The sequence below is a fragment of the Sciurus vulgaris genome, assembly GCF_902686455.1.
Source record: "Sciurus vulgaris genome assembly, chromosome: X".
Classification (NCBI taxonomy): domain Eukaryota; kingdom Metazoa; phylum Chordata; class Mammalia; order Rodentia; family Sciuridae; genus Sciurus; species Sciurus vulgaris.
In genome coordinates, this window is record NC_136471.1 from 36,782,431 (window position 1) to 36,799,721 (window position 17,291).

Consider the following 17,291-nt stretch of genomic DNA (forward strand, 5'->3'; position numbering starts at 1 on the left):
ATGGGGGTGTTATAGGGGGACTGAGTGGGACGTAGATATCCTTTGCGAAGAAAGTCAGAAATAATGGGAGAAAGTCCGAGAAGGGTAGAGGTGGTTAAGGGATACTGAGGCTGATGAATAAATTTGGTAGGGTCCTGTAATTGGATGGAGACTGGGGGGCACTGAACTATGGAGGGATTGTCCGTGTCCCAACTGAGGGGTTAACAGGGTGGGAGATACCTGGATGTGAGGAGGTAGGATCCTGCAATAGGGCCATAAAAAAGGAAGTGGAGGCATCGAAAAGTGGGAAGGAAATAGACGCCTTGAATTGGGAAAGAATGTCCCGTCCCAACAAGGGAATTGGGCATTGAGGCATGACTAAAAAGGAGTGGATAAAATGTGAAGAGGAATTCTTAAGGCGGCACAGAAGTGGGGGAGTTCTGAGTGGATATATGCGTTTCCCTCCTACCCCGACAATAGGAGTGGAACTAGGAGTGGTGGCACCATGGAACTCTGTCAAAAGTGAGAAGGTTGCTCCTGTATCTAATAAAAAGGTGACAGACCGGCCATCCACTACAAGGGTTACCCTAGGCTCGCGAGTGGTGATGGTAAGGGTCGGGTGAGGCCCAGGGCTCCATCAGTCCTCTTCGGCCAGTCCCACTACTGAAGGACAAGAGGGGGGCATTTTAATGATTGGCCCTTCACCGCTCCGGGAGAAGGGGCAATCGGAACCCCAATGTCCTGTTTGTTTACATTTGGGACAGGGTTTATTGGGGGGCCGTGGCTGAGGACAGGAGCGTGACCAATGACCCTCTTTTCCACATTTAAAGCAAGCTCCAGGAGGGGCCCTTGTAGGGATCGGGAATTTCTGTGAATGGGGAACAGGATGAGGAGTCCCCCTGATCATTTGAGCAACCATTAGTAAATCAGTTTGCCTGGCCTTATGCCTTAGACGTTCTTTTTCGTCACCTGGTCCATGGAAAACCTTAAAGGCCAGCGACAGAATCTCACTTTGAGGAGTTACCGGTCCATGTTCCAATTTTTTTAATTTGGCCTTAATGTTGGGGTAGGACTGAGCTAGGAAACTGGTCATAAGGATATGACGGCCCTCATCTGTGTCCGGGTCCAGTGTGGTATATTGCCTGAGGGCCTGTGTAAGCCTCTCTAGAAACTCAGTGGGGGTTTCATCCTTTTTTTGGATAATTTCCTGGACCTTCTGAAAATTAACTACTTTGCGGGCTGCCTTCTTTAGGCCCACAACAAGACACGAGGCAAACCTATCTCGGGCTTGTATGCCTTGATTTGTATTGTAGTCCCATTGTGGATAAAATCCATTGGAATTCCTTTATGTAAGTGGTAGGATCGGAGGAATAGGAGCCCAATTTACGCTCCATCTGAGATAAATCAGCCAGGGAGAAGGGGACGTGGACACGGACAATACCTTCAGCTCCAGCTACCTCCCTTAATGGGGCCATAAAAGTGGGAGGGGCCGGAGGGGGTCCATGGGAGCGCGTGAGCGGCGGGCTGAAGGAAATAGGCGGAGCGGTGGGTGTAGGAGCTATGGGCGCGGGAGCCAAGGGGGGGGGGGAGAGGGGAGGAAGGTGGCTCCGGGAGTATAGGGTTGAGAGGAGGGGCCCTATAAGGGGGGGGCTCATTGGCCGGGTCAAAAGAATCAAGAGAGGAGGATGGGGGAGGGGAGGACAATGGGGAAGACATGCCAGAAGAGCCTGGGAGGGAGAGCAAGTAGTGCAAAGTGAGGGGTTTTGGGATAGTAACCTAAAAGCTTAGACATAAGGGATCTCCTTCCACTTGTTCAGGCGCTGGCAATAGTTGAAAAGGTCCCTTAAAAGATTTGGATCTAAAGAGCCTTCAGGGGGCCATTTGTTCTGGTTATCTAGAGGGTAATGGGGCCAATCCTGAGTGCAGAATTTTGTCAATAATTTGGGTTTGATGTCAGGCTTAAGGGAAAGAGGTCCTAGATTTTTGAGGAGACACTGGAGGGGCGTGTCTACCACCGGGGAAGATGGGGAGGTCCCCATGGTTAGAGGGAAGAAGGGTGTAGGGAGCGGAAGACCTCGGGCGAGGAGGGAGCAGTCTGCGAGGTAAAGGGCGTCCCCAATGCCTCGAGAGAGACCCGGAGGGGGATCAATCTACAAGGTAAAGGGCGTCCCCAATGCCTTGAGAAGGATCCGGAGGTTCCGGAGACGGAACGGAAGGGAAAGTGCGATGGAGATCGTCACCTCGATCGCTATTCCCAAAGGGGTAAGGAACCCGGATGGCCACGAGGTTACCAGTACTGGATTTAGGCAGTTGGAGAGGAAAGGTGACTGGGGTTCCCCGGGGGTAGATTAAGCTCCTCACTCCTCATAAAGTGTATTGGCCTCTTTTGTGTTCTGACGGAAGGGCACAGGGGTCCACTGTGACCATGAAGGTCGTGGTGGGAGGTTGTCCCCCCTTAACTCAGCGTCGGGAGGCTACCGGACGGTCACGGCTAGTACTCCCGCGTATAGCTGAGGTAAGGTGTGCTCTTCCAGGGGGAAACTTACGAATTTTCGAAGCCGGTGTTGAGTGTCGAGAGCCAGCGCCGGAGCAAGAGGACGAGGGTGGCCTGCCAACAGAGGAACGGAGTGCCGTTGAAGGCTAACTCCGTCCCGGGTTTCGGCACCAATAAAAGATGGAGACGGTTGGCAAGTCACCGGAGAAGTCCGCTTTATTACAAGATGAGGCTTACATATATACTCTTGGGGCTTCCGGGTTAAGGGAGAAAGTGACGTGTGGGTTTCTGATTGGTCCGGCTTGCCGCCGGCGGGAAAATAGGTGGCGGGAAGCCGAGACTTATGGGAAGAAGAAGCCGCTCAGGGGCCATATTTGGTGTGGATCGGACTGCATATGGAACCTTACACTAGCAAACATAGATTAAGTCTACCTGTGTAGCTTAGGAAGGTCTTAAACTGACTAAAAACTTCTGACTCTGGCAGTTTCTTTTGATAGTTATCAGGCACATTTGCTGAAGAATCTTTCTTTCATTTGTAGCTTCCAGCCTTTATTATAGTGGGCTAGTACAAGTGTACATCTTAAGTTACATTTAACTATTATTTCCTTTAAATGCCCAAGAATGGCTATATTTTGGTTTTAACTGTTTTGCTGGGTATCTAAGATCAAGCTGGTCAAATTGACCTGGTTCCTGTCTTGTTAAAGAGTCAGCTGAGTTCCCACAGGGGTCACTCGTACAGAATTTAAGAGCGGCTCCTTAGCTCCACCAGTGACTTTGATTAGGCAGGGTCTCTTGATGAGGTGACTTCCTTTAGAAACATCAAGGGATGTTTCCCCTTTTCCATGACCCTCCTCTGCAGCAGATGCACTGGATAATTTTTCATCCTCTAGTCTCAACAATCTCCTTGATCAGGAGGTTGTGTGACCCAGAGTTGCAACGCTCCTTAGAGAAGTTCTCTTACTCCCTGGGTTCAGGCTAACGTTGAGGGCAAGACCCAAATATGGACTTTTCTTGACCTCTGTATTTAACTCCAATTTCTAAGTTTGATCTTAATTATCCAGCAAGCCAGTCTCACCAGTCATAAATTAAGAGTAATGGGCTTTAACTTTAATGTCCATAACTTTACAGTTTTTTACCCTTTTATCTAACTGGAGTCTGCATTAGTACTGGAAGTTACCACTATCTATTCTATAGGTGATGGCTTATTATCTCAAGTTACCTAGGTTGTATGTTCTTGGAGCAGCTACTTCTGCAAAACATTAACAGGTAACAGATTTACAAAATGAAATTAGCAAGAGTAAAAATATATTCAGCTTGTATAATAGCTATCTTGAATTTTGATTGAGAACTACATTCTATCCCCTATTTGAGATCACAGTACTTTTACAACAAGAACCAATCTTTTGACTATAACTTTAAATAAGCTGAAGTCTAGCTTATTTTGGAGTCACTCTAACATGCAGTAAGGTGGGAGGCAGAGCCTTATCTCAGGTAAGGCAGGGCTCTTTACAGATCTTAAGTGTTCTAATTCTGATGTTGATCTTTGCTTCTTCCTTAAATATCATTAAGTAGTTTACATATACTGTTTCCTGAGTCTATATAAACTTTATAATTAACACAATTTAACATAGTGTCTAAAACATGAATCAAAGAAAGGCTGAAAGAGCTTTTGTTATTTTCCACAATCCGAGAGTGCTGGGACTCGAACCCAGGCCTCCCGCTTGAGAGTCAGGAACTCTACGAGATGAGCTAAATGGCCTGCACTGAGAGAGCTTTTAACTTTCCTTTTGTGATTAAATGACAAAATGTTTTCATGTTTCTTTCATGTTTCACAATATTAACCTTTAAACAAATCAGACTCTAATGTTTAGAAATACATTTACATTTGAAATTCTTTATCCCAGTGTAAAAAGTAACAAATTTTACACATACCCTATTGATAGCAGGTCCTATAATAGAACATTAAATGATAGAAATAAATCCCCAATAAAATTTACTCTTTATAAGTTTAAGATTACCATTACAGACAAGTTTAATCTGGAGGATAGCAGAGCTTAATAAATTCCTTGCTTTAAAAACTTGTGGTCCTGAAAAATATGAACACATTTAATATACAACTAGTGACCATTTCACAATTACCTTGACACTTTTATCTTACCAAATTTAGTTTTTAAAGAAAAATGTAGACTCTGTAACAAAGTACAATACTCTATAACAGTTGTTTAACCATAATTGTATATACCCCAATTTTTAAGATTAATTGTTCTAAAGAATAAAACTTAATAGACACAAAGTTAAGAGTAAATTAGTGTTTCAAATCCTTGTCATTTTACCATGTCATTCTACCATATAGATGAAACTTTGGTTTATATCAGAACGTTAGTATTTCACCTTAGGAAAAACCTTAAATAGTTTTAGCTGTCTCACATACATATAACCAACTTAGTTACACACAAACTTGTTGAAACTTGCCCTTTACTTACACAGACTTTCTTAGCACTTACTTAGACCCTCATGTATTTCATCACACAAGCACTTTCTTACCCAGAAACATTTCCTTTTTCCTTTTACTAAATATATTTCCATACCCAGAACCTTTTATTTTCTCTTTCCTATTCGTTGACCCCTTTTTGTTCACATTCTGAAACAACTCTTATGAAATTTCTGAATTTAGATAAATTACTCTATTTTTATAAGATTAAATATTTTGTTGTTTATAGCACTCTAATTGAAACACAGTGGAAACTTTTGGGACCCTTTGTATATAGAATTATACTTGTTAGGACATAACTCTTAGTAACCTTGTTTTTAGTTTAGTGATGACACAAAGCAAGTTTAAACCCTTTTATTTACCAACCTATGAAAACACCAATATGTTTAAGTATGATACCCCATGGAATTTAAGGAGTTAAAAGTTCTCGATGTTGTTTAACAATTAGCATTTTAACTTTGTAAATTAATCAGATGTCTCTACAAACACATTAGAGTAATCCCATACATGTTAACTCTAATTCACTTATTCTGTAAAAACCAAGATATCAGACAAGTGTCCTGTACAGTATTTGCTGTCTCTTTCCTGTTGAAGAAAAGTCCTAGAAACAATTGATATTAGACACTTTATTAACATCAATATTTTATTAGCTTGACCACCTAGAGACTTGCGAGTTATTTTCAAAGACATTTTACTTTTATTAGTTTACCCAATTTGAACCTTTTTTAAATCACGTGAATTAAAAGTATCTGGATCCATTTTTAAATTTTAATTTTAGAAGCGCTCAGTTTTGATACAGACGAAACATGACATCAGACAGCACAACATACAAATAACACAAAATCAAGCCCTTGTAACTTTATAGGTGAATCTCCATTGCAGTGTAACAGATGTTCAAAAACTCTAGTTGAATAAAAAATAGAACTGATCAAAAAATCATGAGCTCAAAAAAACATATAATTAAAAAAACCCGAGTCCTGGAAAAAAATCATACGGCCGTTAATTACTTTAGTAAAGTACCATAAAATTTACTTTGCTGGAGTTTTAAAGACTCTTTTTACCTTTTCTTTTCCTGGGTTTGAGACCGGTCTCCTACTGAGCCTTTAGGCTTCTTTTATTTATATTTCAATGTAAGCCTGGACTGAGATCTGGAAGGATCTAACAGGTTTTAACAGAAACTCTGTGTCTAAGGCATTTTAGCCATCTCATCCGGACAGGTTGGATGTTAAAGAAAATTATGAGACCTTATTTTTCATTACTTTTGAGACTGAAGCTACTTTGCTAAGTTACCCTTCAGGGCTGTCAGGAGGGGGAGTCCAGAGAAGGAACCTTTGGGGTCCACCCGAGAGTAGCCCGGGCCGAGAACCCGCAGTTGTTCCAACCCTTCCTCCACCTCCGCCACAAACACACAACAGAACCAGATACAGACGGGCGCCAATCTCTGATCCACCAATTGAACCCCATCAGCGCCCTTACCGACGGAGACTACCAGGCGTCCCTGGCTGTCCTCCACCCTTAGGGCGTCCCCCAGGGCTGCAACCTGTGGCCCCCCAGGCACGTCTACCGACCACTGTCCGGCCACTCTCATGAGTCACCGAACGGCTGCCACCGAAACCGAAAGCGCGCTCACAGAACCAGACCAACTAACAAAACACAAGACAAAGACAGACAACTTCGGGGTACCCCTTCTTACCTCCAAGGTCGACTCCGCGGATGAGGGGGGCCGTCTTATCCCGGACGAGCCCCCAAAATGTAAGGCCCCCAAAAAGGAAACCCCAACTCTGTCCCACGGTTGGACGGCAACCCCAATCAACCGCTGGAGGCGTCACTTGATGCAAACCGCAAGAGGTGTTTATTTCAGCGCGCTGGGACCCAAATTATGAAATGATGGTGGAGATTTGGGTTAGTATTGAAGAGGAATTGGACATAAGTAGTTGCAAGGGATATTTAACAAATGACTAGGACTTGATTATGGATTGGATTTGAAGGATGTAGATGTCTAGGGAAACTCTGGTTTTTGGCTTATACTGGTGCATGGATGTTGCAAGAGCACTCATTTTCAGATGGAAGGTCATGATTTTTAAAAGCTTGTTCTTGTTAGTTATATATGCTGGTAGAATATATTTTGACATACATAAATGGAGTAAAACTTCTCATTCTTCTGGAGTATGTGATGTAGAATTACATTAGTCATTTAATCCTATGTACATATAGGATAGTAATATCCGATTCATTCTACTATCTTTCTTATTCCCATTAACCCTTCCTTCCCTTCATTCCCCTTTGTCTAATCCAAAGTACTTCTATTCTTCCCTACCTACCCTCTTATTGTGAGTTAGCATCTGCATATCAGAGAAAAGATTTGGCCTTTGATTTTTCAGGATTGGCTTATTTTGCTTAGCATGATAATCTCCAGTTCCATCCCTTTACCAGCAAATGCCATCATTTCATTCTTCTTTATAGCTGAGTAATACTCCATTATGTATATATACCACAGTTTCTTTATTCATTCATCTGTTGAAGGGCACCTAGATTGGTTCCATAGTTTAGCTATTGAGAATTGAGCTGCTATAAACGTTGATGTGGTTGCATCACTGTAGTATGCTGATTTGAAGTCCTTTGGGTATAGGCCAAGGAGTGGGATAGCTGGGTCAAATGGTGAATCCATTCCAAGTTTTCTGAGGAATTTCCATACTGCTTTCCAGAGTGGTTGCACCAATTTGCAGTCCCACCAGCAATGTATAAGTGAACCTTTTTCCCCACATCCTCACCAACATTTATCATTATTTGTATTCTTGATAATTGCCATTCTGACTGGAGTGAGATAAAATCTCAGTGTAGTTTTAATTCGCATTTTTCCAATTGCCAGAGATGTTGAACATTTTCTCATATATTTGTTGATCATTCGTGTTTCTTCTTCTATGAAGTGTCTGTTCAGTTCCTTCTGTCCACTTGATTGGGTTTTTTTAAATTTATTTTTTCAGCGTTAAGTTTTTTGAGTTCTTTATATATCCTGCAGATTAATGCTCTATTTGAGGTGTAGGTGGCAAAGCTTTTCTCTCTTCTGTGGGTTCTCTCTTCACATTCTTTCTTTCTTTCTTTCTTTCTTTATTGGTAGCTGGGATTGAACTCAGGGGCACTCGACCACTGAGCCACATCCCCAGCCCTATTTTGTATTTTATTTAGAGACAGGGTCTCACTGAGTTGCTTAGCACCTCACTGTTGCTGAGGCTGGCTTTGAACTTTCTATCCCCCTGCTGCAGCCTCTTGAGTTGCTGGGATTACAGGTACACCTGGCATTGTTCACTCTTGATTGTATCCTTTGCTGTGAAGAAGCTTTTTAGTTCGATTCCATCCCATTTAGATTCTTGATTTTACTTCTTGTACTTTAGGAGTCTTCTTAAAGAAGTCAGTTCCTAAGCCAACATGATGTAGATTTGGGCCTGCTTTTTCTTCTATTAAGCTCAGGGTCTTTGTTCTAGTGCCTAAGTCTTTGATCCATTTTGAGTTGAGTTTTGTGCAGGGTGAGAGATAGGGGTTTAATTTCATTGTGCTGCATATGGTTTTCCAGTTTTCCCAGCACCATTTGCTGAAGAGGCTATCTTTTCTCCAATGTATGTTTTTGGCTTCTTTGTCTAGTATGAGAAAACTGCATTTATGCGGGTTCGTCTCTGTGTCTTCTATTATGATTTTGGTATTTGGCATTTTGCATTTGAGGTATGTTTGAGGTTTCCAAATGAAAATGTTGAGGAAACAATGGAATATAAGACTCTGGCACTGAGGATAGTAGTTCAGGTGAGAGATATACATTGGAAAATCATTGGCATACAGATAATAATGGAAGCTGTAGGGATGGAGAAAATTACCCAGGGAGAATGTAGAATAAGAAGAGATGAATATCTTGGACCAAACTTCAGAAAATTCTGAAATTTACTATTAGGTAGGTAAACGATGAGCCTGAAAATGAAATGAAAAGAATGGCCAGAGAAGGAGAAGGAAAACTGAGAAATTGGTGTCTGAAAAACCAAGGTAAGAGAGTTTCAAGAAGGATAATGGCAAACAGGTGAGTGCTATGAGAGATTAAACAAGATTGGAATAAAAAATATTGATTGGATTTAGTATTGTGGAGGGCATTAGTTATACTGGTGAGACCTGTTTCATGAGAATCCTGGATTTGTGGTGAGATGAAGGAAGAACCCAGAAGGGAATGGAGTGATGAAGAACGAGAAGGTTTAATTAAAAAAAAAAAAGCAAGGACAACTCTTTCTGGAAATTTGGCTTTCAAGAAGATGGGAGTATTGGGACAGTAGCTGAAGGTAAATATGTGGGTAAGGTAGTTTTTATTTTTCAGATTGGGGAGAAGTGAGCATGCTTAAATGTTAAGGGGATGTATCCTGAGATGTGTATATTCATACATGCATTTTATGTATGTTGAAAACATATAAGAGAAGAAGAAAAACTGTGAGATCCCTGGAATTGTAATTAGGGTTAGAATTCAAAATACATATGAGGGGCTGGGGCTGTGGCTCAGTGGTAGAGCGCTTGCCTAGCATGTGTGAGGCACTGGGTTCCATCCTTAGCACCACATATAAATAAAATGAAGATATTGTGTCCACCTACAACTAAAATATATTTAAAAAAATACATATGAGGATGTAGATAATAGAAAAATACCTCCTTTATTATAGCAATAGGGAGGAAGAGTGGATGTGGGAAGGTTCTTGCTTCAAATCAGAAAGATGAGGGAATTTCCATCTGTTATTTTTCAGTTTGTTTTTAAAGTCAGAGGCAAGGTCATGCACTAAAGTGGGGGACACGGAATGAGACGTTAAAGAAGGGGAGAGGTTTGTCATTGTCAGGAAAGGAATGAATTTCCAGTCTCAACAACCTAGCGAGGCTCTAAGCAACTTAGGGAGACCCTGTCTCAAAATAAAAAAAAATAAAATAAAAAGGGTGAGGATGTGACTCAGTGGTTAAGCACCACTGGGTTCAATCTCTGGCACCAAAAAAAAAAAAAACAAAAACAAAATGAAACAAAACAACCCCGCCCCCATGCAAAAAAAAAAAAAAAAAAAGTAGGCAGATTGGCAAATGTAGTAATGTAGTTTGGGTGGAATAAAGAAGTGAAGAAGGCAAAATCTGGTTGATGGATTCTGAAAACAACAGACAAGTCTGTGAATTGAAAGTTTTGCAAAGCAGGAAGATGTTCACAGTGGTAATACTTGAAAAACAGAAGCCAGGATCAAAGGAAGTTGTGGGAACATCATTTACCTTCCCTGGCCTCTGTGTCTGCATCTTCAGATAAGCTATGGCAATAGATGGTGAAGGCCAAGTGTGTTTGGGTTTGTACATTTGTATATATACCTCCTGTCTTTGGGTAGTAAGTATCAAGAAAACTAGGAGGGCTAAGGAACTCCTAAAGAGCATTACACCTTCTTCTAAGGAGTGGAGTGCTGGGTTTGCTGGTGCGTGCCTGCAATCCCAGCGGTTCAGAAGGCCGAGACAAGAGGATTGAGAATTCAAAGCCAGCCTCAGTCACTCAGTGAGACCCTGTCTCTAGTTAAAATACAAAAAAGGGCTGAGGATGGGGCTCAGTGATTAAGTACCCCTGAGTTGAATCCCAACTTAAAAAAAAAAAAAAAAGAAGAGTGGAGTGGTTCTGGAGGGTAGGAGGTACTAGTCATTCTGAGAACCCCGTGGATGTTCAGTCAAGGGGAGACAAAGCCCTGCTTTACAGCTGTGATACTTCAAGCAACCACTTCTCTTTTCCCTAGGCATGATTATCTTGCTTATCCAGCACGGATTGACCTCTAATTGTGGAATCAGCTATCTTCTTTAGCACTTTTGCAGGAAGAACAGTGTTCACTGTTGATACACTTAGCATTGATTTAGTGCAAGAAAACTTGAACTCCAGGGCATTCTGACAATAACCAAGCATGTGGGGTGAGCTGTCAGCCACTGGAAAATGTGGAGACAGCGTAGGACTCAAACTGTTTTAGCACACCGTCAGAACGTCATTCAGAAAACTGTGGCAATAGCTGTTGATGGAAGAAGTGCTGCGACACCTGTGAGCAGCTCATAGCAGCAGAACCACCAGGGAAAGGCCAGGGAAGGTTCTCCAGGACTAAGATCCTGGAGAATAGTGAGCACTTTAAAGGCCTCAAAGGAGGACACTGAAGTGATATATCACATTGTATTTTGTCCCCTTGGCATTTTGTGGTTACAATATTTACAAGCAGGGTAGTTCCATATGTTTTATTTCCCAGTTACTTGATCAGAGCTTTAACCAACGAGGTGCTAAAGAGGCTATAATGTGGCCCTGTGCAGAAACGCTACAGGAGCTTTAGACTCAAAGTTAGGTAGATGCTCGGGAGGCTGGGGCAGGAGGATCGCAAGTTCAAAGCCAGCCACAGCAATTTAATGAGGCCCTAAGTGACTTAGCAAGGACCTGTCTCAAAATAAAATATAAAAAAGGGCTGAGGATGTGACTCAGTGGTTAGGCGCCCCTTGGCTCAATCCCTGGTACTAAAAAAAAAAAAAAAGGTCATGTAGAAAAAGATGGGTTGGACCAGAGAAGTGTATTCTTTGATGATTTATAAATCTTGGGGCAAAAGGATAAAAACTTTTAAAAGATTTTGATACATAGTGCTAAATACCCCTCCAATTAGTTTTAAGTTCTGCTTTGATGAGAAAGCAGGTTATTTTGTTCTCACTTAACTGCCTGGGGGCCAGTTGATCTAGGGCCGAGTTTGCAGTTTACTGCACGAGGTCAGCAAGGGCTGAGGGCTGCTCCGAACTTCTTGTTCTGCCATGCCTAGGGTATTTCCCTCATCTGCTTGATCAAAGGTGGCGCAGTACCAAGGCTACATTCTAACAAGCAGGATGGAGGAAAGGGGAGAAAGCCGTAGGGGAGAAAAGATCCATTCTCTTTAAAGACCGACTCAGAGATTAGAGATAACCCTTTCATTTGCATCTCTTAGGCCAGAACTTAATCACATGCCACGTGTGTCCCAAAAGACATTCAGAAACTTGGTGGTCATTTTATGTGGCTATGTGCCCAGCTAAAACTTGGAGGTTCCATTACTACTGGAGGAGAGAAGAATAAATACCAGGGGGCAGCTAGTAATCTCAGCCATAACATCTCCCAAAGTGATTGCATCAATTTACATTTCTACCAGTAACTTGAGAGAAGACACACACTTTATAATAACTATTTTTTGGTCTGTCCCGCCAGAGAACATTGTGTTTTGCTTGTTTTCCTATCTTCAGCATGGGGTACAAAATGGAAGCTTAGGAAATGCCTGAGAAATGAAGATCTGGATGGATCCTGTGACCACATCAGCACTAATACAGTAAGCAGAGGTGAAGTTAGGCCCCGGTTATAAAAGTAGACTCTGAGGCTGTTTTGCTGAGAAGACTCTAAAGTCACTGAGAAAACATTGTCTAACTAGACTCAAAAGAGAAAGTGGGTTGAAGTTTTAAGAAGTTATAAAACAACAAGCCTCTTCAAGCAGGAAATCCACTTCTGTGACAGATGATCAGTCCGCTGAAAAACAATGACGCTCTGCCCACATATGAATAGAAAAGACCTTTTCATCATCACTTTAAGAATGTAAGCTTATGTGGTTACAAGATGGGCTTAGTCTTCAAGTAATGTATGGAATACATTGTTGGAAAGCCAAGAACAAATGAAAAACATATCAAGAAGAGAAATTGCCTTGGTATTTAAAAAATAAGGATAGCCAACAATCCAAAATATATTAATTTCTACCTAGTGGAAAAGAGGAGCATAGGTTAAGGAAAAGGACAAGAGGGGGAAAAACAGGAAAAGAAATGTTAGAAAGAAGAAAAGATGAGAAATAGACCTGAAGAAAGACAGACCGGAAGGAGAAGCAGAGAGCAAGAGACTGAAAAGATACAACTCTCTATGGTCTCCATTCCGAATAGCCTGCCTCTCTAAACCAAAATAAAAATAATCTGCCTTGAAAGCACAAGGCCTTGGGTTCAATCCCCAGTACCGCAAAACAAAAACAAAAACAAAAACAACCCTAAACAACAAAAAACAAACAAACAAAAAACTTGCCTGCAGATAAGCACTTACTAGAACTCATTAGGGATATGTTCAGTTATGTTGTTTGATCCCTCAAAGTCTTAAAAATGCAATAAAAGCTATATGTTCCTATCCTGCATTTCAAAATCAGAACTAGACCCAGAATTTCTAAAAACATAGTTAAAGTTGTTTCTGATGACTTTTACTGCAGAACACAAATTTAGAAAAAAAAACAAGCGAAACTTCAGATTAGAAGGAGAAAGGAGAGGTAGAGTGTGGAGGAAGGACACGTTTCAAAAGTTATATTTGGTTAAGAATGCAAGAAGTTGGAGATAACTTTGTAAAACAATTTGAGCAGCTGGAAAGTATTTATTTAAATAATTACTGGTAAAAGTAAATTTTGGTAGTCTCTAATTTCCTCAGAGAAATGCTTTTCTTGGCATGGTACTCTTATAAATTACTCTGACCTGTTTCCCTCAAATAAGAATACCCCATTATTAAAGAGGAATGGCAACAATCCAAGTGTGGGCAGAATTCGGCCTTCATGTGAGATATTCTCCATATGTACTCATATATATTTTATATATATTTTGTGGCGTTGGAGTTGGAACCCAGGTTCTCACACATGCTAGAGATTTGCTTTTCACTAGCTATAGCTCCTTATGTTCCTTCATAGAAAATTTCTATGAAAAATTTCCTATTTCTAGGAGATGTAGTGTGGTTTGGAAGCCTGCAAACCTCCCCTGGGAGACATTTTCAAGTGATGTGATGGTGAACTGAACTAAGTTGGGATTATAATAACGTGCCCGTATCATTTGACTTATGTAATCATTTTTTGGGGTAATATTTTTTTTAATATATATCTATTCTAAAAATTTAATTATTTATTTATTTTTAATTTTTTTACAGACTGCATTTTGATTCATTGTACACAAATGGGGTACATTGTTTCTGTGGTTATACAGGATGTAGATTCATACCATTCGTGTATCATACATGTACATAGGGTAATGATGTCTGTCTCATTCCACCATTTTTCATAACTCCCCTCTAATCATTTTGAGGTAAGGAATCTGTGTTCAAAAACTGGTGGCTCATTTCTGTGATCCCAACGACTCAGGAGGCTGAGGCGGGAGGATGGCCAGTTCGAGCCAGCCTCAGAAACTTAGTGAGGCCCTATGCTAGTTACCAAAACTGTTTTTTTTTTTTTTTTTTTAAAATTAAAAGAAATTAATTAAAAAGAACTGGGGATGTAGCTCAGTGGTAAAGCATCCTTGGGTTCAATCCCCAGTACCAAAAAACAAACAAACAAAAAAAACCAAAGACAGGGATGAATTGTAATATTGTGAGTTATAAGATTTTTATTTAGAAGTTTGGCCTTTGTCCAGTTTCCTGGCACATACCTCCTAAGACCCTTGGAATCTCTTGAGCAATAAGTGTCTATGTTAATGATATGGCTACTGATGGTTGGGGGCTCCCGATTAGCCTTGGGATGGGGGGTGTTTGCCATAGGAACCAAATATGTCATCAGAGACTTGAAATTTCCAGCCTTTTCCCCATTCCCTCATCTCCAGGGAGAGGAAAGAAGCTAAGATTGAGTCCATCACCAATGGCCAAGGATTTAATCAGCCATGTTGCTGTCACTGAGAAGCAGTCCCATCTTTTCTAAAATTAACCTCCATTGCCTTCTTTCTTGTTATCCTACTTTGCTTTCCTTTACACAACTTATGATTATCTGATATATTTATTGTCTGTCTCCCACACCAGAAATGAGGGTAGGTACTCTGTGTTATTCACTGCTGTAGGCCCAGGACCTATGACAGGGTTTCACATACAGCAGAATCCCCCAAATAACTGTTGAATAATGACAGAAATATTTGTTTTTATTAACATTCTTTTCTATAACTGAAGGTCCTAGATGTAATATAACACCATATTTCCATGTTCTTACAGTCTATACTTTATGGACATAAAATGGCATATTTGTGGACTAATCTCAAAAGATGATAAAACCTGCTATTGCACTTTTTATATTCTGTTTTCACCGAGTGTTGAGAAAGTGGAGCACACCCTACTAGTTACTTTTGAAGTACTTACATGATGTGAATGTTTTGGGTACAGTTCACTGTTGCTCCCTGTCCGGCAACAAGGTCCGATGTACCTCCTCAGGGCCCGCCTGAGGAGAATAGGGGACCGAGCAGGATGATGAGTGTCTCCGGCAAAGGAAACACACCAGAGCCGGGAGGTCTGTCAGCCTACGAAGCACAGCAGGAATCTCGTTTATTGAGGAAGTCACACAGCTTTTATGTAGGGTGGAGGCTAGATGGGAACCAATCAGCTTAAAGGTCAGCAAGGCATGGGGGTCACGCAGGTGAGAGTGCTATGTGGCAAGCACGAGCTGATCATGTTCGAGGAACTGTTGTTAAGCAATCCCTGACGGTGGTCCCATTTATCGTCATTAACTTTTGAAACCGCCTTTGAGTCCTTGATCTTGCTCACCCGCCAGGGAGTAAGGAGTCAGCCTGAGTTAGTTAATGTGTCATTAGTCCCAACGGTACACACTGTCTGCAAACTAGTATTTGGGAGCATCTGGGAGTGTGGAGGAGTGTTGAACAAAAGAGATTGTTTTGCTAGTTCCAGAACAGTGATGCAGGACAGTGAGTGCATTGGTCTTCAGCCGGGACTTCATGTGGATCGAATGTAAGATATATTAATAATAATTTGCTTTGTTCTAAGGAATATTTACTAAGTGATGACTTAGTTTTGTTTTAGGGTCATAAAATTTTTTTAATGGACTGTTGGTGATTTATTAGGTGGCAGATAAAATAACAAAGCTCTGATCTTCTTGGAGTAAGAACCAATTCTGAAATGTATAAATTGCTTCAGGAATTAACACTGTAAAACTGGATGTTGCTATGGTAGATCAAAATCGAATTCTCTAGCTTTGACAGTACCTCAGGAAACTTGTTAGTTGGATGAATTCAGGATATCAAACTAGAAACCATCTAAGCAGTTATGGAACAGAATGACTACTTATGTTTTACAAGATTTATTGAACATATTCCATAAATATCAATAAAATATCGAGTTAGAATACAATCTTAGCAGTGGTGCAAATATAATCATGTTATGTATAACTGGATGTTAAAGTGATATTTGTTAAAAATAAACCCTATGTGTATTTTATTGTCTACACTTACTTTTATCTTTCGCATGTGCTTAAAAACCTGTGTCTTTTTGTAAGAAATGACTTATACTACTTGACTAATGGCAAACATGATGAGTCTGTCTGGTTTAATACCCTTTTGTGTTTGAATGTACGTAAAAATTACCTTCAGTGTTCTTTATAAGCTACTATACTGCAGGATATGTTATTTTAAAAATTAAATTAGGTTTGACTCACCACTAGGTCATAGGCTGATGATTGCCATGTATTGATCTCAGCACGTTGTTAGACCTCAAGACCCGGCAGGTTCCAGACTCTTTGATTATGAGACTGAGTCACGGCCATACTCCAGAAGCTACAAATAGACATTAAATGTGTTGGATGGTCTCCCTGAAGCAAGATTTTTTATCCAGGAAGCTAGTGCTCTTGAGTCACATCCTGAAACCGTAAATGGATACACAGCAGATTAGCAGATGAAATTGAGAGTGTTATCCCAAGGATAACTTATATGAGAGAAAATTGAGACTGGCTGAAAGACAGTATTATATGTTAAAGGAACATGGTCTTTAAAATATGATATCGACTTCTTTTCTTGTTTAAGTTATATGAACTTGAGAAGTTTACTTAAATTTTCGGAACCTCAAATGCCTCATTTGTAAACTTGTAATATTAAGAGAATAATATCCGTGTTCTGGAGACTTAAATGAGCTAATCCATATCAAGCATCTAACACAGAGATGGATACCTAACAGGGACTAAATAAACTATGGTCCCTATTATAATTTTCCAAAGTTGCTTGGCAAAGCTGATGCTAGAGCCCAGGTCTCCTAGTCAATGCCTTCTCATGTGAGAACCTGTTGGTTGATCATTTCACCTGCAGATGCCAGTTAAGTATGCAATCAGCCGGGCAGGAATGTAGGTCAGGGGAAGAGCACCTGCCTAGCATGTGTGAAGTGGTGGGTTCAATCCCTAGTACAAAAAACCGGAAAAACCTGGTACACAATCATGGTACTTTTCCATTTCTCTCTCCCCAAGTTCTACTTCTTTTCTATTTTCCTTTTTTTTCTCCCCAAGTTCTATTCTAAATGTTTTGGTTGATATTTTTAGATAC

At 40.8% G+C, this 17,291-nt stretch overlaps 1 protein-coding gene across 7 annotated transcripts in view; it reads left to right on the forward strand.

Moving 5' to 3' along the window:
- Positions 1-17,291, forward strand: part of IL13RA2 (interleukin 13 receptor subunit alpha 2) — a 69,915-nt gene that overhangs the window by 30,915 nt on the left and 21,709 nt on the right. Inside the window, exon 1 of one of the 7 annotated variants that reach the window (XM_079124484.1) lies at positions 9,010-9,027. The exons of 5 other annotated variants lie outside the window; for them this stretch is intronic. The gene's annotated coding sequence lies outside the window, so the exon portion shown is untranslated. Of the gene's footprint in view, positions 1-9,009; positions 9,028-15,568; positions 15,715-17,291 lie in introns of those variants that run through there. One more of the 7 variants, XM_079124483.1, reaches the window with a different exon arrangement.